Below are 23,655 nucleotides of genomic sequence, written 5' to 3'. Positions count from 1 at the left end.
AATAAGTAAGAAATACAGTAATTATACAGGTGATAGATTATGCACTTTCATTTTAATATTTAGACAATTTTGAAGTTTGTACAGGTAAAATAGAAATTCACTCCTCACTTCCTCTCCTACTGTTAGCAGCTCAGTGGGTATCCTTCCAGATTTTCCATACGTATGCATGTAAACAATATTGGCCTAGACAGGCTCAGAGTCCTGACTCCAAGATTATGGTAGGAAAGAATGACTAGGGAACATTTCTTGAAAAGATAAAAAGAGTCAGAGACCAATATCACCACTTCATTCCTAATCGTGGCTCCTAGGGATTTACTTCAGATCAGATTTCCTGGAAACAGACTCCAGGACAGAGATTTGGGTGCAGAGTAAATTGGGCAGCATGCTTGGGAACAACACCTATAAGAGAGAAGGGGAAGCAGAAATGGGCAGCTGGGAGAGTTGAACTGTGTGATACAGCTGTCACCTTTGTGACAGTCCCATAGGGAACTCAGGAGTTGAGATGCCCTTCTGATTTGCCCCAGTTAAAGTGAGCGAGCCAGGCTTTCCTATGCTCAAGTAACTAATAATTGGATTCAGGGAGCCCTTGGGAGAAGGAGTAAAATTGAGTAAGGCAGCTTCCTTCTTGCAGGGCTGGTTTCAGAGAGAATACAGCTGTGAATCAGCAGGAGCCAACACTCTCTTGGTTTTGAAGGAGGGAGCTGGGAAGCCCACTGCAGCATATACTACAAGACCCTCAGATGTTCCAAAACATTCTCTTCTAGAAAGGATGAGGAGTAAATAGGAAGGGAAAAAACTTGTTGAGTGAACAGATAAGAGAACGCCACAGCCCAAATGTTGACACAGCTCCTGGATCTGAAATGCTAAGGCTTATACCTAATGTTCCCATGATTTCCAAGAATATTGCACTATGCCATGCCCTGCACAACAGCACACGCTGGACCTAACTATAGTTACCAATAAGAAATGGCTTGGATGACATTTTCCTCCCCTTTGGCCCAGAGCACTGAATTCCACTGGACAAGTTTCACCTGTGTGTTTGGAAATGAAAAAACAAACAAAATAAAGCAAACAAACAAACAAAAAAACCCACAACTCTTTTCTTTATCAACAATAATAAAAACGATTCTTGGAGAGGAGATAGAGCAGTGCAAAGCTTTCTTGGAAACCTCATTGCTACACCAGGAATAAATGTCCTGGGGCACAAATTCACAGTCAGTCCATCCCCAGTAGCACTTTGGCACTGGGGGATGGACTGGATCCAGAGCTCCTGGTAATCCTGTTCACCAAGCTCTGCCTTCTTTCCTTCTAGCCTCAGCAAGGACACCCAGACCTTCTGAGGGCAGGACCAGCTACAGCACAGAGTAGGGACTCCAGGCAACTCGACAATGTTTTGAGTCCAACTACATCAACATTGGTATTCTTTGGGTGATGCTGTATCAGAAATGTCATGTTGACTGCATTTTTCTACAAACACTCATAATGAATAACAGCTAATCCTTCCTAAACCAGGCCTAGATCAGCATGCTTTCCTATGAAACACTTCAAAGTTCTTTCAAGAGGGACTTCTACGGAGTAAGATGTGTCCAAAATTGTCACGATTGGTGTCAAAATAACACCATCATTACCAGTATTCATGGTAAAAATGGCCAGTATATGGTGCCTCTGGGTCTTAGGCTCATGGTCTACAAATTGGGCAGCTGCCTGCCTGCACTGAACTTGGAATAACAGGTCAGAGAACAGACAGCATCCCTTTCAGCATTTGGGAAGACAGACTCTATAAATAAAAGGTAGAATTAACTGATCAACTCTGTAGCATGATCCTGTCCATCAGTCCTAGAACATGAGAGATTTCCATTGTGATGGTACAGCTACCACTGAACAAATCACTGCATGCAATAATTCAGCCACTAAAGGCCTCTTTCCCCATGAGTTCATGTAGATACAAATCTGCTTGTCAGGCTTAGACAGTCAGAGAAGGGTTAATATTTGGGGATTTATCTTTAAACGTTTTTAATCCACTTTTTTACGAAGATTGGCAGAGCACTTGGCAAACTGTCCCCCTACCAGTGACTTATAGGGGACAATACTACAAAAAAAAAAATAGGGACCAAAGTGTCCCAGACATCCCTGACTGATTTCTTTTGCAGGAGTTTTATCTTCCAAGGGGACAAAGAACAGGCCCTACTCTACCGTAGTTAACACGTGCAGAGCACCCACCTGGGCCTGGCACCATTTGAAGCCATTTGGCATTAAATCCTCACAACAATCCCAACTTACTACTGTTATCCCCAATTTTCAGATGAGAAAATTGAAGCACAGAGAAATTAAGGGACCTGGTAGTCAGTGTCAGAGCTATGATTTAGACACACGCATCTGACTCAGGAGTCTGTACACTTCAACTCCATGCTATTCTGCCTCCAGAATGGAAGCAACTTCCAAGAAGTGCTTTTACTTTTAATCCTTTAGTTGCTTTTACTTTTTTTTTTAATTTATTTTATTTATTTATTTATTTAGTTGGCTGTGTTTGGTCTTCATTGCTGCACACGGGCTTTCTCTCGTTGCGTCGAGTGGGGGCTACACTTCATTGTGGTGCGCGGGCTTCTCATTGCAGTGGCCTCTTGTTGCAGAGCACAGGCTCTAGGTGCGTGGGCGTCAGTAGCTGCGGCACATGGGCTCAATAGTTGTGGCTCACGGGCTCTAGAGCGCAAGCTCAATAGTTGTGGCACACAGGCTTAGCTGCTCCGCGGCATGCGGTATCTCTCTGGGGCAGGGATTGAACCCCTGTCCCCTGCATTGGCAGGTGGATTCTTACCCACTGCACCACCTAGGAAATCCTAGCTGGCTTTACTTTTTCAAATTCCCTTTGAGATAGGCAGAGCCAAGGCTACCCATTTCGTGGAGATAGATGTACATGACTTGAGTCACAGAATTAATCAGTGATTGGACACAGAATGGAACCTAATACAACACACAGCACAGATCCTTACAATTCAACTAAGCAGAAAAAAATCAACAGACTCAAGCCTGCTCCTGATCAGCAGACACTTGGACCCACATGCTGGACAAGTGTGGGAGGTGATTGCTAAGCTCAGCCCCATTAAAGCCCCAAGGCACATCGCCTCCTCCCTTCCATCTTGGGAAAGGCACTGAACCCATCTGGGCCTCCTTCTAGGAGCAATGACATGAGCCAATTCATCTCAAGGATAAAACAATAATAAACATTTGCATTATCCTTAACCATTTCCAAAACATTTCAAACACATCATCTCCTTTAGTCTCCCTAACAGCACTATGAAGACAGTTTTGTAGCGTTCAGTTTAGAGATGGAGAAATTAAGGCACAAAATTTGTCACCTATCCAGTCCCTTACATAGCTCAGTCTTGAAGTTTGATCTCGTGCTCTCTTCACTATGCTCTTACAATTGTATTCTGGTTCAAGATCCAGCAGTTGAAGGCCAAGGTCAAAGAGAAGGCTGGAGAAATATGGACCTGCCATCAAACCAGGGACTGTTCATCCCCAACACCTCAATGTTTCATTGCCAAATAAAAAACATGTTGATTTCCATTATTTAACCAAACAGGATCCATTCCATGAACATTCCAACTGCTAATCAGACTTGATGAATCACAAAACGACATTGTTTCCCACATTTTTAATCTGTTCTGCTGGATTCCTAACCCACTGGTGAAAACTTTGAGGGACCCCAAGATGCCAGTGGTCAACTTGTGCAAATCAAGTATTTTGTGATCGAAAGACTGAACTACTCTAATGTCGTGTCTTCATCTGATTTTTTTTTTAAATTGAAACACCACTGGCCACCAAAATCTAATGGTTCTTTATATTATTTGGTCATTTATTCCTCCCAGCAACCCTGTGAGGTAGATACTATTGTTATCCCCCTCTTACAGATAAGAAAACTGAGGCACAGAGAGATTAAGTGACCTGCTAGTCAATGTCTGAGCTATAATTCCGGACTCTGATTTGGTGGACTCTGGGATGCTCAGTTAGATAGAACTTCTTCAGTAGCAGTTCTCTAGGATTTGAGTTGAGGGTTTGGGGAGAGAGAGTGTTTTGTTTTGCTTTTTAAGTCTCACTATTTATCAATAGTTTATTACCATATCTTATCACTATAGTTTTATTCTTTTGGCTCATAAGGAGACCTCGCCCCACCCCCATTAAAATAGAACTCTTCTTGGAAGGGCCAATGTCTAAAACTCTTATCAGTTATGAAGTAATAGAAAATAAGAGAAATGAGAAACATATAGCCTCTGGAGAGACTTGGCAATGGAGGTGACAAAAGGAAGAGAAAGAATGGATAGGTGGAAGTTTTCCAAAAATAAATGTTACCTCTATTCTCTACCCCAGCACTTTATAGCATAGTACATACCTCTATGAATGAACATTCTACTTACTAAATAGAAAAATATAGAAGCTGTGACTGAGTGAGTCCAAAGATGCAAAGTCCAAAGACCTGACTCTCTCTTCCCCTCCAAGTCAGGCGAGTTGCTATCCTTCTAAACTCTTGTCCTCCACAAGATCATCCCCTACCCCTGATGTAAAGACGTGTCACCATGCCTTCAGTGGCAGCTCTCCCAATCTCAGGTGGCCAGGCCCAATCTTGAAGCCCATCCCTCAGCCAGACCTGGTCCTGGAAACCCCCACCAAGAGGGCATCCCACGTTTTCAGCTGCTGCTGCCAATTACTCAATACTTCTTTTTTTACTTCTTGGTAGTTTATCAGGCTCTCTTATTTCCATGTATGTGAGCCACTCAAATACTTTTTTGAACAAGGCAAAATGTTAGAAAGTATAAAAGTAAGACTTCTGAAGAACTGACAAGATGGTGGAAGTGGAGCAAAAGAAGCAGACCTTCCACTAACTCCCTTACAGTGGCATAGACCTTGATCAGATACTGGATGTGTCCTACCAGCAGCTGATGCAGCTGTACAGTTCCTGACGCCGTTGGAGGCAGAACAGAGGCTTGCGGAGGAAGCAGCATTGATGCAGAAGTAGCAGCATCTCTGCAGAAGTGCCTGCGCAAGGCCCAGAAGGAGGTGCCGCCCAAGAAGAAGCGGTGGTGGTGAACACACACCTGCGGGTCATGATCATTCTGGTGGCCAGCATGGTGGGCATCTACAACCACAAAACCTTCAACCAGGTGGAGATTAAGCCTGAGATGATCGGTGTAGGCAAGCTCTCAATCACCTACAAGCCTGTGAAGCATGGCCAGGGGCCACTCACTCCTCCTGCTTCATCCCCCTCAAGTAGCCTGCTTGGACAACAAAGGCAGACTTCTCTTTTAAAAAAAAAAAAAAAGAAAAAAAAAAAGGTAAATAGATAAGTAAATCACACCACAAATAAAGGCAGAGGTAATAATAATAGAAATAATCACAACAACCATGTATGAAGTGCTAAGCATGCCCTGTACTTTCCATACCTGATTGCATTTCATTTTCTCAACATGCCTTCAAGGTAAGTATATTTTACAGATGGGAAAACTAAGGCTTAAATGCATTAAATAATGTGCCCACATCAACCAAAAAATACAGATGCCCAGCTCCACCTGCAGGTCTGTCTCTCTCCAAAGTCCAGGCTCTTTACTAATATCCTAGACTTCTTGATCCACTCTACAACCTGGCAGGCTTTGCTCATAGAAGTAGATTTCTTTGTTTTTCCAAGAATATTTGGTAAATTGACATATTGCTGTTGTTAAATGTTCAACCAACTACAAATTTTGAGGGAAGGCTCTCCATAAGACTGCCCTCACTTCAGACACTAGATGCAAGTTCAGGTGTATTCAAAACCATCCTTGCTTCAGACTGGCTGGCTACAAATTTGGGGGTCCCCACAAACACCCTCAGATTCAATAATTTAGTAGAATGACTCACAGAGCTCAGGAAAATGCAATACCTACAATGACAGTTTTATTATAGTGAAAGGATGAAAATTTAAATCAGCCAGAGGAAGAGATACACAGGACAGAGTCCAGGTGGGGTCTAAATGCAAAGCTTCCAGTTTTCCTCTCCCCATGGAGTCATGGATGGCATGACCTCCTCCCAGCCACAGTGTGTGACAGTACGTGCAGAGTACTGCCAACTAGGGAGGGTCACTCAAGCCTTTAGTGTCCGCAATTTTTATTGGGACCCAATTACATACTGCCCACATGGCTGACCTTTAGTCTCCAACCCCCCCTGGAGCTCAGGCCAATACCTTTCATCTCTACTTCCTCTCAGGGTTAGACCTGACATGGCATGTCCCAAAACCCCACCATAAATCACATTGTTAGGCAGACCAGTGGCCAAAGCCCCCTAATAAAGACATTCGTATACAGCAGGACATTCCAGGGGCCAAGAGATCACCTCCCAGCAGCTGAGGGCAAAGGCCAGGCCTCTCTTTAGGTAAGGTTAATTCTTCAGTACTCAGCTGCACATATTATACCAAAGTCCTTTGACAAAGATGAAGACAGAAAAAGATGGTAGAGAGATGTAAAAGATAAAGTCTGACTCGATGATGGGTGATGCCTTGGAGGGCCAGGACGGGGTGGGGGGGGGGGGGTCGTGGGAGGGAGGGGATATGGGGATATGTATATAAATACAGCTGATTCACTTTGGTGTACCTCATAAGCTGGTACAAGAGTGTAAAGTAATTATATTCCAATAAAGAGCTTAAAAAAAAAAAAGATAGTCTGTAATTTCAATTTTAGGGTCAAAATAAACTTTAAAAGAGCACATGACCTAGTCCCTGGGTTCAGGTAAGTCACATACTGCACCTGTTTTACTAATGGGGTCTAGAGAAGTTCACTCCTTTGCCCAAGGTATTGTGGTGGTGTGGATAGAAACAGAGCCTCACATCCTCTGATTTCTACTAAAAACACTCATTCCCCTCTACCCTGATGCCATATACTCCCCTCCTTATCCCACTGGCCCTGCCTGACATTTCCCACAGTGGCCTAGGGTTAGGGAGTGCGCACATCTCTCAACAGACAACATGCTCAAAGTGCCCTCCCTTCCCACGCCCCTTTGAAGCCCCGGAAGGAACACATAATGATCCACTCCCATCCAGATCCCCAGCTGCTGAGGCCCATGGGCTCATGTCAAGAGCTCTGGGGAGCCACATCCACCCAGAGCATCTGGGAAAGAGTCCCTGCTCCAGGATTCCAGGTATGGTCACAGGAGTGTATTTTCTGATAAGACCCACCCCAGCCCTGCCAGCAGTGCCCATGCAAGGCCGCAACCACACTAAGGACAACAAGAATCAAGTCTCTACTCTGCCCTAACGAGCTCCTTCAGATCTCTGGGACTCACTTTTACCCTTCATAAGGCTTAGCAAGCTACTCCAAATGCAGACCAGCAACCAGCTCCAAGGCATTACCAGGGAGCTTTTTAGAAGTGCAGACTTTCCAGCCCAAGCCCAGGACTGCTGCATTCGATTGTGTACTTATAACAAGATCTCTAGGTGATTCGAGTGAACAGTAAAGTTTGAGATACACCAGCTGAGACCATCTCCTGATCCTTCCCAAGACCTAAATTCTGAGATTCTCAAAAGGCAGCTTATGGCTCAATTTTCAGACCTCAGGGCTGAGATGCCTCTTGGAACTGGGGGAATCCAAGCTTCTAATCAGGAGTGGTCAGAAGCGGAGTCACGGAAGGCGTCTGTGAAACCTAAGCCCTTGGACAGGCAACATGGGACCAAGGAGCAGGCAGAGGAGCCGTTCATTCTTTCCATAGGCACGCTGTGTGTGCCAGCTGAGGTCTTTAATGTAAACCCTCCTGTGCGCCGACCTAAACAATGAGCATAATTATGGGCTCGCTTACCCCCTTCAGATGCAGGGCTCAGGGTCGGCCCTCCACAGGGTCCTGCAGGAGGTCCCGTTTCTGAGTCAGGGGGGCCTCTGGTTAACCAGAGCAGACCCGACTCTGAGGGGCAAAGTTGACATACCAGCATAATTACACGTAAGTTGACCATATTTACTGTAACTCTGTTGTTCTAAAATTTCAAACAAAGACTGAACCCTAGGAAAACACACCACTAAAGAGAAGCAGATTGTCCTGGGTGATTTATTGAAGAACAAAAGCGAGGGGAAGAAAGAGAAGAGGATTATCAGAAGCTCGCACATACTTCCCTTTCCCCTGCCTGGTCTAAGGAGAACACACAGTGACCACCGCTCTCCCACCCTCCCCAACGGAAAGGCCTCAAAACACTGACATTTTGCTTTTTCTAAAGCATGTTTTCACATGGCCATATCAAATCCCTTAAATCCGTTTAGACTCATCAGAAGAGAGCAGGCAGTAGCACTGTCAGGGAGAGATCCCCTTCTTCCCTTCTGACTCACTTCACTCTTCCCCACATACCCTCCTGCATGACACACACCTACATCTCATATGGGTCTATTTCAAATGAACCGAAAATCACCCAAGGCTGGAGTTTGGCTCTAGAGAAACCAGAACGTCAGGTCAGGAGTGTGACTGGCCTTTAACTTTGGGAGGTTACTGGTAGGAAGGCTTTGAATAGCTGCCAGCACTGTTTGGCCTCAGCTCTGTCCCATGTAAATACATAACTGGTATGGAAAGCAGCTGCATCTTCAATGCACAATTCAGAGCTTTCACTGACCCAGCAATGACGGGAGGGGGCAATTGGAAATCTGCACAGTTAGGAAACAGCACCTCCCCCCAAAATTAAAACCTCTCTATATGCAATTTAGGTGACTCTGAGATCAGGGCCACAGGAGTCTCAGGGCACTTGCTTGTAGTTGCTACCTTGTTAGGGATGGAATTGTCATGTGTTGAAGCCCTAGTTCCCAATGTGACCGTGTCTGGAGGCAGGGCCTTTAGGAAGGTAATTAAGGTTCAATGAGGTCATAAACAAGGGGCCCTAATCTGACAGGACTGGTGTCCTTATAAGAACAAGAGATCTCTTTTTCTCCACATATATACAGAGAAGAAGGCATGTGATGACACAATGAGAAGACATCTACCAATCCAGGAAGAGAGGTCTCACTAGAAATCAACTCTGACAGCACCTTCTTAGACTTTCAGCCTCCAGAATTGTGAGAAAATAAATTCTCTTGTTTAGGCCTCCCAGTCTGTGATATTTTGTTATGGCAGCACTAGTGAACTAATACACACCCCAATCCCCACCTCAAAACATACACACACACAATTACAGTTATAACTCCCCAGCAGAGGAAGGCTTATCAAGTACCTACCAACGTGCCTGGCAAAAGAAATAGCAGATAGGCTTCCTGTCCTCAGAGAGCTTATGACATCTTTATCAAGACAAGATCAACCTTGAAAAACAAATTGAAACAATACAAGAGGGGATTTGGGTGGAACAGAGCAGCTGATAGACCATTGTGTAACAGGAACACCAGGTAGGAAGCAGAGAATCTATCATTATAAAGGTACACAGTAGTTACTGGAAGTTTCTTTGTTTTCTTTTTTTAAGTTGCTTTAAAATATTTTGCTTAGAAAGTCCCCAAACCTTCATCCTTGCCCATCAAGAAGAAGGAGTGGGCTTCCTTGCTAAAGCTCCAGGGCAGGGTCTTGGCATTCCTAATCCTGCGTCCTGTCAAGGTAGTTGTTTGCCCTGTCTCATTGCCTGGAGCTCAAAAGGGGTTACATGCTCCCGGGCTGGGTGGTGCCACACAGATGAAGAAATAGCAAGTGGTTGGGCTAATTAGCCTATTTACACACACTCATAAAGTTGTGAAAAAACGTTTTTCAAAACTACAGATGTTGTTACTATTCAAATGTCAGCAAAAGAACACAGAATCAAGATAGGATTCAGATCCTACTAGATGTTCACAAAGGTTAAATCCCGCTGAATGGAAAATTCCAAACTTGGTCAGTTAGAAACTCTGTGGGCTTAATTCCCTCTCCAGTCCTGCACTGTTCCTAGTGACACTGCTTGAAATCTCCAAGCCTGAGCAAAGGACAGGGTCTGACGTAGGAAGCCCTAAGACAGAATACGGACACTTACCACAAAAGACACCCGCGGTGGGATGGGGCAACTAGGATTGTTCTGAGCAGGGAAAGAACAAGTGAGATTGTTCACAAGTTCACCAAAGATTTATGCCGCAACTTCAACTTATTGTAGCCCAGACAAAGGAGGGAGGCATGAAGTAGAGGAAAAGCAACAGAAAAGATCCCGGATATTTACCAAATTGTCTTCAAAAACAGCAACTTTCTTTTTTGTGGGCCTCATCCACCCCCAATTTGGTTCTGTGGTTCCAGCAGCCAATCACAGTCATTTATCCTCCCACCAGAGAAGTGCGCTCATGACCAGGATTGAGCCAATCAGTTTCCCCATCCCTCTGACTGGCCCCAGGATTGGCATGGGACTGACTAGGGAAACCAGGATTCATCCCGAAGAGGGAAAAAAACATTTTCTACTCTGGTTACATGAACCAATAAACATCCCACACATTCTTTCTTCTCAAGCCAGTCCCAGTGGTAATTCGGTTACTTACAATCAGAGGACTCATAACTAATGCAGGAAGCATGTGGACTCGTACCAGTTGCTTTCTGGTTTGTATCAGACCCCCCTCCTAGAGGGCACCCTAGGGGAAGAGGGGACCTTGGCTGTAGGGTGATGAAACAGGATTGGGGGGAGGGTGGGTTCCTGCTGCTGGTGACAGTGACACTGTCCAAAACATCATGGAGAAACAGTTGTGAGGAACTGTCCTAATATGCCACCCAGCAAGTTTGATGTTCTGGCTCAGGGGCACTCCATAAACAGAGCCAGTGACAGCAGATTCTCTTCATGAACCCCTCCAACTGCGAGCTGCCACATGTTTCCCAGCCACCTGCCTTCCAGCAGAGCTGGCAGGAGAACCCACAACCCCTCAGCACCTCCAGCAAGCACTAAAGAGGAGTTCAATGTCACAGTCAAGTGCATGATATCTGTATTAGGGACACCTGCATTTTAATTCCACTCCTTACCAACCATGGGACCTTGGTTAAATAAAACCACTTGAACCTCGCTTTACTCATCTGTATAATGGGAGTGGAATAAGCTCATAGGATTGTTGTTGAGAGCTAAATGTGCTCATGTATGTAAAGCACTTAGCATGATAGCAGGTACAGTTGGAATTACCATCATCATTATTGTGGCTGTTACTACTAGGAAATGCTCTGAAAACTGTTCTCTGTAAAATAAGTCAGGATCCAACCTTGTAAAATCAAAAAGTGCATTCTCACTGGGAAATAACTAGCAGCTCCTTCCAACCTAGAGTGGCAAATTCCAGACTATTTCTTGACTTTATCCTTTCTCATTTATTTTTTGATTTATGAAAACGCATCCATCATTTTCTAAGGAAAGCCTCCAGACACATGAACAAAAATGATAAAAATGTACAACAAAAACAAATAAAACCATTCAGCATGGCTAACAAGTCAGGCATTTAGCCCCAGTGGGGTAGACAAATCCAGAGCCAGGCTCAGCACTGGGACCCAAAGGTCAACAGGCTGGGACTTTGCTGAAGGAATCAAAGAAAGGAGATTCTGAAGCTTCAACTAACAGTCTACCTCAAATCTACTAGGAGCTTAAGAGCAAATTTTCTAGAGACAGCCCCCAAAAGGGTCTCTAAGAAGCCAGTTTAGAAAACAATGAGACAGCTGCCCCCTCCCTGTCCATTCACTAAGGGATGTTTTCAGAGAGTCAGCAGACTTCTAAAGCTATGCCAAGCACCACTTTTACCTACAATTCCCATTTCTGAGGGCGGGGGGGGGGGGGGGTGTCATCTGGGGAAGGACACAGTTAAGTGACTTGGGGCTCCCTTGGGAATATGACAAAGTCACCCCCCTGTCCTCGTCTCCTTAGTCCAGGGACATTGCTCTAAGGGGATCCTCTCTGAAGAATTTGCTTCGGGACCCAACATTTCTAGCTTCCAATATAGATATTTAATTTTTGCTTTAAGCTGAGAATATGTGAGACGGAAAATGAAAATGGAAGTGCAGTAGAGGCAGGGAGGAATGCTTATGGTGTGAGATGGAGAGAGGGCCCTCACTGCCACAGCACAGGTGCCCTCATATAATCTGGGCAGGGCTCCTGATGGGTAAGGGGGTCCTGGAGTGTCTCATTGGACAAGCTCTGCAAGATGCCTTCCTGCCCACAGTCTGAGGGCGTCTTCAGTCATGGGTTGTCCTGGCCAATTCTGACCGAACAAGGGATTTATTCACAGTCTGCCACGAGGCCAGTGTGATGGCCTAGTGTGAAAACTGCACCCAGCAGGACTGCCCAATAGACAACATCTGGCCAAGCCATCAGATCTTCTCCTGGGACACCTGGCTGTGACGGGGGAGCCACCATCGCCAAGTAACAGTAGATGCAGCAGAACAGAAAACTGTAACTGAATCACCCCAGCTACCCAATACTGGAGTAGACAGTCATGGATACTTACCTCTGTCAGTAGAACCTGTTAATAAGGAGTATTAATAACAATGAGATTAATGGAGACACTGTAGACAGCAACCACACTACTTGAGCACGACTTTGTGCCTGGCACTGTTAAGCCCTTACACACATGGCCACACTGAATCTTCACAAAGACCCTAGGTCAGTGCTATTATCCTCATCATTTTGCAGGTGGGGAAACTGAGGCTAGGGAGGGCACACAGCCTGGTAAATAGCAGAGATGGAATTTGAACCAGGCAGTTTGATTATGGAACATGAGATTTCATTCACTAGGTTACACACACTCCTGTTAAACCCCACCATGTGGCCACAAGTGATGTTTTGGTTCTCAGTGAAGCCTGCTCTGTGACTGCTCTGAAGATTTTCTGTTCATCCTCACCTCCTTCCAATAATCCCCCATCTTCTAAAGGGATGGAATTGTGTCATCATTCCTTAAACTGGAAACATCTAACTTATACAGAGACAATAAAGTTCCCAATAAGTCGCTTGTGGGGACAGCAGAGAATGACAGGTCCTCTAAAGGAGGTTAGCTGGCCCTCATTTGCCCTTCTAAGCCTTCAAGGATGAAGTAAAAGCATTCAGCACAGACAGCCAGTGTGGGTAACACCTTCAAAGTCAACTGGATTTATTAATCTCCTTCTTCCAGTCATCATAAAGAGCCTTCCCTGAAGCCAACTAAAAGTGTGACTCGTGGGCCAGACCTGATCTGCCACCTGTTTTGTAAATAAAGTTGTACTAGAATATGGCCACACTCATTTGTTTATGATCTATGGCTACTTTCTCCCTTACACTGCGAAGTTGAGAAGCTGTGACAGAGAGTTTATGGCCCCCAAAAGCCTAAAAGTTGTCATCTGGCCCTTTACAGAAAAATTTGCCAACTCCTGGTCAAGGGTGACTAGCAGGCAAGGAGGACACCCCACCACAGTTAGGGCCTCCACTCAGCAGGATGGATTTGCTCAATGCCAGTGACTCAAGCCACAGAAATTATGTGCCATGAATATCAGCATCAATCAAGTAAATCAATAGGTATGTACTGAGCATGGCTGTGGGCCAGCCCCCAAGACTTCCATGAGCTGCTCTAGGGCTGGACTGGACCAGGGCCTGGGGAGGGAGCCAGTAACAAGGTAGGAGGAAGGTCAAGCCGGTGGGACTCCAGGCTCCTCATTCCACCAGAACACTTCTGCTTATTCTCTTTACATGTTTTAGTTTCTACTTATGACTCCATTTGAATAAAGAGTTCTGTTGCATTTTTTTTTAAATCTCAGTCAACGAGTACCTCTTCAGCTTCTACTATGGGCTCAACATTAGGATGAGTTCTAGGATGGGGGAGGCTGGGGAAGGAGAAGCCATGACCCCTGCCTCCCACAGTTTAGCCCGGTAGTAAGAATACACGGAGTGTACACATAATTTGAGAACAGCATGGAAAAATAGGAGCCAGGCAGTACAGATCAGAAATGCTTTTGAAGTTCAGATTATGAAGGATGAGAAGTATTTGCAAGAGCAGGAGGGAGAAGGAAAGGATGGGGCTGGAGGGATGGAGGGGAGGATTGAGGATGAAGAGTCTTAGCCACCACGTGAGGAGCTGAGACTCTGCTAACCAGCCTTCTAGAAATGGGAAGAGCTGCATTAGCCATCCATCACATAGGAGTTGAGGAAGCTGTGGAGGCTGCCCTGTAAAAGGAAAACACTTCTAGCTTACTCCAAGGGGGCTCCAGGCAGACGTGCCTGTTACAGGGAAAGGCTTCAGCCAGGCATAAAGGAAGGACACAAAAGACTTTCCACAGCCTCAAAGTAAGATTTGCAAAGATTCTGCAAAACATTTTTCTAGAAAACAAATGGACTTGCCTGTTGATCCTGGGCCCTTCAAACTGGGGTAGTCAGTGAGACTTGAGCCACGTGTGTGGACTCTACTCTGTATCTGAAGATCCCCCGAAGTCAGTTCTTGAACCCCAATTTAGTATCTTTCAGGTTCATGCTAAGGACCTGCACCATCCCCTGTTGAAGGAGAGAGAAGGAAAGGAAAGAACTTAACCAGAGGATGGCCAGAGCTTTTCCCTAGAGCAGCACATCTACACTGCCAAGTGAAGTTGGGTTTCTCCCCAAGGCTTAGAGAGCCAGTCTGTCCCCAGGAAATGTGTGTTGGGGCTCTAGGGAAAACCATACGTTTTCTAGGTCCCTGTGGGCACAGCCCTGATATACTGGGGGTGGGAGGTCTGACTTTCTTTACATTCACAAGCAAAACTGAAGTTAGAACTCATCCCCAACTCAGCCAAAAAGAGACAGCAGGGCAAGGAGGCCTCATAGAGTAACTGCAAATTAGTATAAGTGTACCTCAAGCAGGACACAGCAGATTTTCTTGTTCTAAGTTTCCAGTGTTACAGATTCTGCCCATTTCCCTCTTTAAAAATAGCTTTAAAAATATGTATACATTTATATTTTCTAGTTTATGTAGATGAGACTAAGGCAAAATAAGAGAGAATGTGCTAACCACCAAAATCATCTTCATCTTCATGGTGAGGTGACAAAAAGGACCGGAGGCTCGTGCTGCCCTGTACTGTGGAGTAAATATCTCTTCTCCTAACAGGGAGGGCCAGTAACCCAGGCCCAGTCAGCCAGACCCCCATAGCGTCTACAGGCATCACACAGAAAGACTGTATCTTCCCATCTCAGCTGATAGTTTGTGAGTTTGGGGGTGTCTGCCTCAGGGAAATGTCTGAGAGATGGAGAGTGAGACAGAATCTTGACAACCTTGTGAAACACCCAGATCTACCCATACCTGCATCCCATGCTCCTCTACACTCCCAGGTACACGAGCCAATAATTCCTCTTTTTGGTTTTTGACTAGTTTGAGCAGAGTTTTTGTCACCTGCAACCTAAAGCAGCCTGCCTGCAAATCCCAACCAAGGTGTTTCCCTTAGGTCAAGCCCCTTCAAAGAACTTGCAACCACTGCTTTTGAGCAGCACACTCCTTGCTCCATTTGAACACACTCCTGAAAACACTGAGAACAAAAACTCCTGGACCACTTGAGCACAGCAAGTACTTTGTCTCTCAGTGCCTCTCTTTGCCAGCCCCCTTGGTCTGGCCTGTTAGCCTCTGAACCGTGCCAATCCCATCTCACTCCCCAGAACCCATCAACCCTTCACTCCAGTGCCTCTCCCCTTCCATCTCTGTTACAAGTACCTCACCAGGGGAAAAAAAAGTAGCCCCTTTCAAAAAAGAATAACTGCCACAAATTGTGTACCACATGAAAGGAAACCACGCCCACTTTGATAAATGCCCAGCAACTGCCACTTGGTAATGGTTGTCCTGCTCTGTTGGTTGGGACACTCAGGTTTCTGACGTTTACAGAGTAAAAGCAGACAGGTCCCAGTGCCTGGAACGTGGGGCACTCATTCCCGCACACAAAGCAGAGACACGGCCCTTGCTCTCTGGGACTCAGCTTCCTTACAGTTCTGCTGGGAATCACGTAGTATTACTGACCAAGAAGGTTTTGTCAAAGACCACTCATCCTGAACATGGCCAAGTCCTAAGAGTAATAAATAGAACTGTGGGGAGGAATTCTAGACTGAATTTGATTAATAATAAAACAAAAACAATACAGTAAGTGGCTTGTAGAGAGTCTCATCACATTCCAGAAACAGTGCTAAGCACCTGACATACATTATCTCATTTAAGCCTCACAACAGGCCTATGCAATAGGAACTAAGTATTGTCTCCGTTTTATAGGTGTGGCTCTTGAGACTTAGAGAGAATGCAGGATTTGTCCAAGGTCACTTAGCTGGGCAACCACAAGCACTTGGAGTCAGGCTCAAGCATCTGAGCTCCTGACCAAGCCTCAGAGATGTTAAAGAACTGAGCCCCGCTCAGAATGTCCCTTTAAGCATCTCCATGATGCAGACAAGAACAGTGGCCTTGCTTCCAACCGGGGTTCCTGAGTGAGTCTGTAGACACAGCCTGGAGAAATAGAAAACTCTCTAAAATATCGGGTATTGTGACAATTTAGGCAATCCAGTCCCAGTTGATGTTGCAGATGGTGGACACTCCTCTCACCCTCAGAAGATACCAATCAATGTGGGTGGAAGATTTCAAAAAACAACTCTCTTCTGGGGGCGAATATTCACTCCAGACCAGCTCCACTTTAAGTCCCCTTCTTCCCAACTGGCCTGCAGACCCTGGTAGGCAGCACAAGCTAGTGCTTTGTAAACTCCATTCCTGGGTTTACTCCTTTTACGGTATCTACCCTCTGTGCCAGCTCCAAGTCTTGCTTTCTCATCTATGAACTAGGAAGGATAATGGGACCAGTTATAGGAGGGGTTTCTGGGAGGTGGGGGGAAGCATTGTCCTTTACCTCTTTGACTATTATGAAATAGTTTACACATGGAAAATATAAGTAATAATATATAACTATCAGCAGCTTAAAAGATAAAACGTTGTAGCAGACACCCCTCTTGTACCCCCCTCCATCCCATTCCTCTTCCTCCCTTACCAGGTAAGTATTCCCCTGAATTTAATATAGAGCCAGAGTTGGCAAACTTTTTCTGTAAAGGGCCAGATAGCGAACATTTTCAACTTTGTGGGCCATATGATCCCTGTCACGAGTATTAAACCAGGCCCGTGGAACACAAAAGCAGGAATGAGTGTGGCATTGTTCCAGTAAGTTTTATTCATGGACAATGAAATTTGAATTTCATATAATTTTCAGGTGTCATGAAATGTTCTTTTTTTAAAAAAAATATTTATTTTTTTAATTTTATTTATTTAGGCTGTGCCAGGTCTTAGTTGCGGCACACAGACTCTTAGTTGCCCCACGGCATGTGGGATCTAGTTCCCCGACCAGGGATCAAACCCAGGCCACCTGCATTGGGAGTACAGAGTCTTACCCACTGGACCACCAGGGAAGTCCCTGAAATATTGTTCTTCTTTTTATCTTTTTATTAGCTACTTTTTTTCTTACATTTTTTCCAACTTTATTGAGATATAACTGACATATAATACAATTTCTACCAACTACTGCCCAAGTGGCAGGCTGGACATGGCCGTGGGTGTAGTTTGCCAACCCCTGGTCTATATTAATCCCATGCACACTTTCATACTGCAACTCCACAAGTGTATGGAGTGTTGTTTGGTGTGTCTTAATTTCATATAAATGGTATTTGCTTCCAAAACAGGTCACTCTTTTTTTAAAGTTGTGTTTGATAAGACTGTCTGAGTTGTTACACGTAACCTTTAATTTATTCATTTTTACTGCTGTGTAGGATTTCACTATATGAATTTACTACAACTTATTTATAAGATTTCATTACATGAATTTAACACAACTTCTATACCTTGATGGACATTCAGGCTGTTCTTCTGTTTTACTATTACAAGTAAGTCTGCAGAAACACCCTGACTTCCATCTCCTATGCACATGCACTAGATTTTCTCTAGGGTTGCTCCTCCAAGTAGAATTGCCTGGTCATGGCGTGGATGTTGATCATGATCACATAAAGCCAGAATCATAAAGAACTCAGCACCACACCTGACACATACTAAGTGTCCAATCACTGCTCCTCTGGATCCCCCTTAAGTACCAGGCAGAAGACTTACTAGTAATTTTTAAAGTATTTTTTCTGTGTGTTTAAAAATACTTTTAAATTTAGTTCAAAAAGACTATTGTTGGCAAAATGTGCGGGACAAACAATGGGACTCGTGAGTGAGTGATCAAGGAGGGAAACAGTCCGTTGGGTCAGAGTTATCAGGAATGGCTTTTTTAAAAGCAAGATTTGAAGTTGGGAAGGACACAGAGAAAAATGGATGTTTGTGAAGAAGGGAATGACAAAGTGGCTCAGAGTCCAGAATGGGTGTGGTGTGCAGGGGAAATCCAGGAGCCCAACCTGGCTGGGGCACAGGAGCTGCATTGGAGAGGAGAGAGAGAAAATCTGCAAAGTCCTTTTGGCAGGCTTTGAATGCCAGGCAGAGGATATAAGGGCTTGACTTGCTGGGCATCGGGAGTCCAGGAAAGGTCAGTCCCTCTGAGAAGGGTGAAGGCTATCTGCTGGTGAAGGCTAATTCAGCCGATCCTGTTCAGTGTAAACTTGAAAGCAGATGGAGCCAACCAGAGGCAAGGTCAGGGCACGTCAGGGGCCAGATCAGACAGCGACAGCCTCATGGCCTAAAGTGAGTCTTCAGAACTAGCCTGTATGTGCAGGGTTTGGGTCCAATGCTGCCGTCACTCAGCATCTAGACTGGACCTTTAGAGAGTCTATTGGGAACCAGGTTGAGAGCTGATTTTTAATGACACATTCAACGATCTGGTCCTGGTTGGGGGCAGGGGAGGTGGGGGGAACCAAAGCTATTGCCTTATTGCCTGAAATCAGACACAACATGGAAACGCGTATGTTGACGTGGCTCTTTCCAAAGCTAAGCCCAATCGAATCCAGCCTGCCTTCTTTACACAGTGTCTTTAAACAGATTCAGTGTTTGTGGTTCAAACAGAGATGAGTATACTATCATTCATCCAGCTGGGACTTCAGGGGCTTATATTCTCCACTTTAACTTATGCATAAGTCAAATAATTATTGTTATTAATAGGAACACTGTTTAAGACATGAAATCAGAGGGAAAGAAAGAACAAAGGATGTCAATAGCATTTCACTCCATTCATTCATTCAACATATACATATTTAAGCCCCCACTGCACCAGGTATAACAGGGCCATGGCACTGTATAAAGGTCCATCTCAACAGCTGAGATAGCAGCTGTTTTTTCAGCAGTAATACAAAGCAGCATGTGATAAGTTCCAAAATAAGCCTTTCAAACAATCAACACAACAGGAATTCGAGGGAATAAGGAAAGGCTAGGGAAAGCCTGTGAGAGGCATTTCGGGACAGATTTTGAAGGATGGAGAGGCTGAGAGAAAGCAGGAGGGAATCCCAAATATACAGACTAGGACGAGCAGACTTATGGTGGTGAAAATGAGCAAGACATTTGGGCTGAGTGAGGCCTAGTGCCACAGGCTCTTCCACTCACTGTAACGTAGCTGTACACATCCTCAATTCAGTCCTGGCTGGCAGATGCTCATTCCCCCGTGTGTCAGTATTCTCTCTTTCCCAGTGTCCTAGTGTTGTAGGCCCTGGTCCCTCGTCCAGATCCCTGTTGGAGCCACGCACCCTGAGTACGTCGAGTCTGTGGCTTACTGCCTTGTTGCCTTAGGCAGATCACTTAACCTCTCTGAACTTATTTGGTGCTTGTGCCCTCATTCATCTGGCTGTTGTAAATATTCAAGAGATAGCCCACATTGAGTCACTGTGAGTAGGAAAAGGTTCTACAGACCAGGGCCACCATACCATCTTTGTGCTCACAGAACATAAGTTGTCACGTGACTATCAGGAGTATAACCAGCTACAAAATCTGAAAGGATGCCATTAGGCCGTGAGCGAGAGTGACATTCCTCTTAAAATGCAAGCTCCAGCCACAGTACCCCCAACAGCAGCATTCCTGGGTCTCATCACTACTTCTCTCTTATTGCCATGAGGACATTTGGAGAGTTGATACAATTGTTAAAGTTGTTACATCCAGAATTTACTGTCATGCTGCTTGGCACTTGGACAGGACACCTCTTCTCTCTAGGTTTGTTGTGAATGGCTCAGAAATACAGCTTAAAAGTTATATCTGGGTAGGGGCTAGAATCCTGGATGATAGTGGTTTCAAGTGGTTTTCCCATATCCCAGGGGATACACAAGATGAACCACTGGGGTGTGGGAAGAAACTAGTAGAGCTTCTACTTACAATTTTTCTAATATATAATTGCATTAGCTTTCTATTGCTGCCAAAACAAATCACCACAAACTTAGCCGCTTGAAACAACACAAATGTATGATCTCACAGTTTCTGTAGGTCAGAAGTCCTACTGGACTTGATTGGTTCCTCTGTTTAGTGTCTCACAAGGCCAAAACCAAGGTGTGGGTAAGGCCACATTCCTTACCGAAGGCCCTAGGGAAGGATACATTTCCAAGCTGATTCAGGTTGCTGGCAGAATTCAGTTCCTTGTGGCTGTAGGACTGAAGTCACTGTTTCTTTGCTGGCTGTCAGCTGGGGGCCTGCTGTCTCATTCTTAGAAGCTACCTACATTGCTACTCATGCTTCCCAATGGGGACTCCTCCAGCCATTGTGGGCCAAGTCCTCACATTTCAAATTGCTCTGAACTGACCTCCCCTTTTGTCACATCTCTCTGATTCCAGTGAGAGCTATTTCTCTGCTTTTAAGGTCTCAGAGATTAGACTGGTTGCACCTGGATATTCTAAAATAATCTCTCTATTTTAAACTCTTTAAACTTAATCACATCTGCAAAGTCCCCTTTGCCAGGTAAGGTCACATGTTCATAGTTTCCAGGAATTAGGCATGAACAATTTTGGAGAATAATCTTCCTACACAATAATAAAGAAAATATGCTTTACTCATATTTGATAGACATCTTGCTGCCCTGTTGCAGGGGATCACTGTCATATATGGCACTGGATATGTCTTGAGGGAAAGGCAAGAATCCCATACAAAGAGGGATTCACAGCAGCACCCCCACTTGTTTGTTGCAGCACATTGGGACAGATTAAAATTTATGCCTTCACAGAGGCTGGGATTCAGAAATAAGAGCCCCAGTTCCCTTCCTCCATTTGGGCTTAGGTATCTTATATATTTTTAGCTACTACTACAGCCCAGGTTTTGAAAAACTAAACCTAGAACCAGATTTTGACTCACTGTGTCACAAAGCATTATATGTTCAAAAAAGGTGAGCCTATCCAATCCACTGCTCTCACTAAAAATACAATTATTGCTCATATATCTTAGTTTACAAAAAGATTTTTGTACTGTTAATAGATTAAAATCATTATTTTAAAATATTTGTTTCAATTATATCAGCTCTTAACATTTAGGGGTTTGTTTTTAAATATATGTAAAATGTGAATACAAAAGTATGTACACACAAATTACAATAAACAAACATATGTTAGGTTTACGTTCTCAAAAATGTTTTTGCTGATAAAGTGGCTCAAGCAGGGTTTGGAAGACAAGGCCTTAGGTCACAAGACAGACAGAGACCATGCTGGGGTCAACATAAACCTTCTGGAGTTATTTCAAAGTTCTTCAAATTCCCTAAATATGCTGCTTTTCAAAATAGTTGGGGTTTTGGTTGTGGTTGGCTTTTCAGGCAATTTGGAGAATTTATTCTCCAAGTAGTCCCTTTCCTGGGCTCTTGTTTTGGCCCAAGCATGGTTAGAGAAGAAAATGGAATTTTCTTTCAGGTACCATTTCCTAAAGTGCAAACTCAGAGATGGGGTCTGGGCCTCCTCGTTGCTTGTGTTGAGGGTGCCGCGGGAGGTGAGAGCCTCTGAATGGCCATGCCGGGGGGCTTCCTGTACAAGACTTTACACATTTGCAGTCCCATCAATCCAACACCTATGGGACAGGAAGCCAAAGGTTTGTAGAGCCAGATAGCCAAATAAAAAGCGATCACTTTTTACTTTCCTGAAGTTAATTAATGCTGAACAGAGCAGGCCAAGTATAAAACTGATGAGGCATTTTCTGAGCGAAGACTCCACATTTTATCCATAAAGCCAAATAAACCTGACCCTGGGACTCCCACAAATACAGGGCAGGCCTAGCTGGGAGGTACAGAGGAACTAACACTTTTCCCTTCACACTCCTTCTGGTGTTTCCCTTCTGGGTTTTATTTTTATTCATTTTTCCAGTTTATAAAACACACTCACCGATGGGCCCTTGGGGCACATGTGGAAAAGCTTAAAAGATACAAGTACAAAAACAGACTGACTTAGCATCAAGAACAAAAAACATAAGAATTCTCCTTCATCTTGCCCCCACCCCTACTCCTGCCACAGTTTCATTCTGGGCTTTCACCTCCCATATTTCCTGAAAGGACCATAAAGCTGGGCTTTTTCAGAAGGAAAAGGAGGTGGGTATCAGAACTATTCTTTAATATCTCCATCCAAGTCCTGCTCTGGAGGTTGGTGCTGTAGCCCAAGGTGGTTTGGCAAAGAGGTTGCTTGAACAAGGAGTTCAGGCCTCAGCAATGGGCAGTGGGGCCCCTTTAACTGGTTCCAGGCCCTGGACAGCCTCCAGGACATCCAGGTCACTTCCAAGATCTCAAGAATCCAGACCCCATGCACACTGATCAGGAGCTCCAATTTCCCACACCAGGAAGGGAAAGAAAGACTATATTCTTTGAGGGCTGCCTAAAGAAGGTGCTTTAAAAGGCCCACTCATTCCTCCCTTTTAAAAAAGAGTTCTAGTGAAATTACTTTAATCTGCTCTGTTAAACAGCTGACAGACAACTTGAAGGGTGGGGAAAAAAATAAAAAGGAAGCCAGATACCATTCTGACAGGGAGAGGCAGTGCCACTCAATCATTCTCTTTTATTAAACGTGTTTATCGAGCGCCTACTATATGCCATGGGCTACAGCACCCACCTCCTTTTCCTTCCAAAAAACCCCAGCATTATGGCCCTTTCAGGAAATAGGGGAGGGGAAGACCCAGAATGTAACTGGGGCAGGAGTAGGGGTGGGGGGCGAGGGATACATCTGCAGAGGGAACAGGCCTGCTCCTGCTCCTGTGGCTCTTATGGTTTAGTGGGGAAGATGGGCATTAAGCAAAGGATCACACCAAATACCTAAGTAATTTCAGTTGGGCCTTATGCAATGGAGAAAAAGCACCACCAGGCTCTATGAGTGTGCCCTCAGGGACACTGACGTTGTCCGCGGGTCAAAGAAGGCCTCTCAGAGGACAGGTGTTTAAGTGGAACCCAAAGGAAGGATGCAGAGGAGTGACATGCAGGGGAAGAGCCATGGAGTCTGGAACCACAGAGGGAGCTAAGGGGCCCGCAGCCCCTCAGAAGGCAAAGGGCATGAGATGTAGTGAGAAAGGTGGGGTCACACAAGCCAAACTCTCAGGATGCAGTTTTGTTCAAAGTTCATTGAGTGGAGTGACATGATTGGGTTCACGTTTCTAAAAAATATCATGCTGGTGAGGAACTACCGTTCGCGCCCAAGGGCTCTCCTTGTCCTGGAAGCCAAGAAACATGGTTTGAAAAGTACCAACTTGGGGAATTATGACTTCTGTGATGAGAGGTGCAGTCAGATAGTCTGCTAAGAATCCTGGCATAGCAGACATGATAGTGGGAAGAAAGAGACAGGAGTCTGGGGCAACAGGAATGTGTCATCTAGCAGGGAGATAAAGCACACCCAGC

General features: G+C 44.9%; 1 pseudogene; it reads left to right on the top strand.

The window, feature by feature from the left end:
- The first annotated feature begins 4,841 nt into the window (after positions 1–4,841).
- LOC130857454 (40S ribosomal protein S15-like) lies at positions 4,842–5,269 on the top strand (annotated as a pseudogene).
- Positions 5,270–23,655: the final 18,386 nt, after the last annotated feature.

This window comes from Hippopotamus amphibius, chromosome 7 (genome assembly GCF_030028045.1).
Source record: "Hippopotamus amphibius kiboko isolate mHipAmp2 chromosome 7, mHipAmp2.hap2, whole genome shotgun sequence".
Classification (NCBI taxonomy): Eukaryota; Metazoa; Chordata; class Mammalia; order Artiodactyla; family Hippopotamidae; genus Hippopotamus; species Hippopotamus amphibius.
The sequence above is the reverse complement of the archived record's forward strand: the minus strand, read 5'-3'. Positions and strand labels throughout refer to the sequence as shown.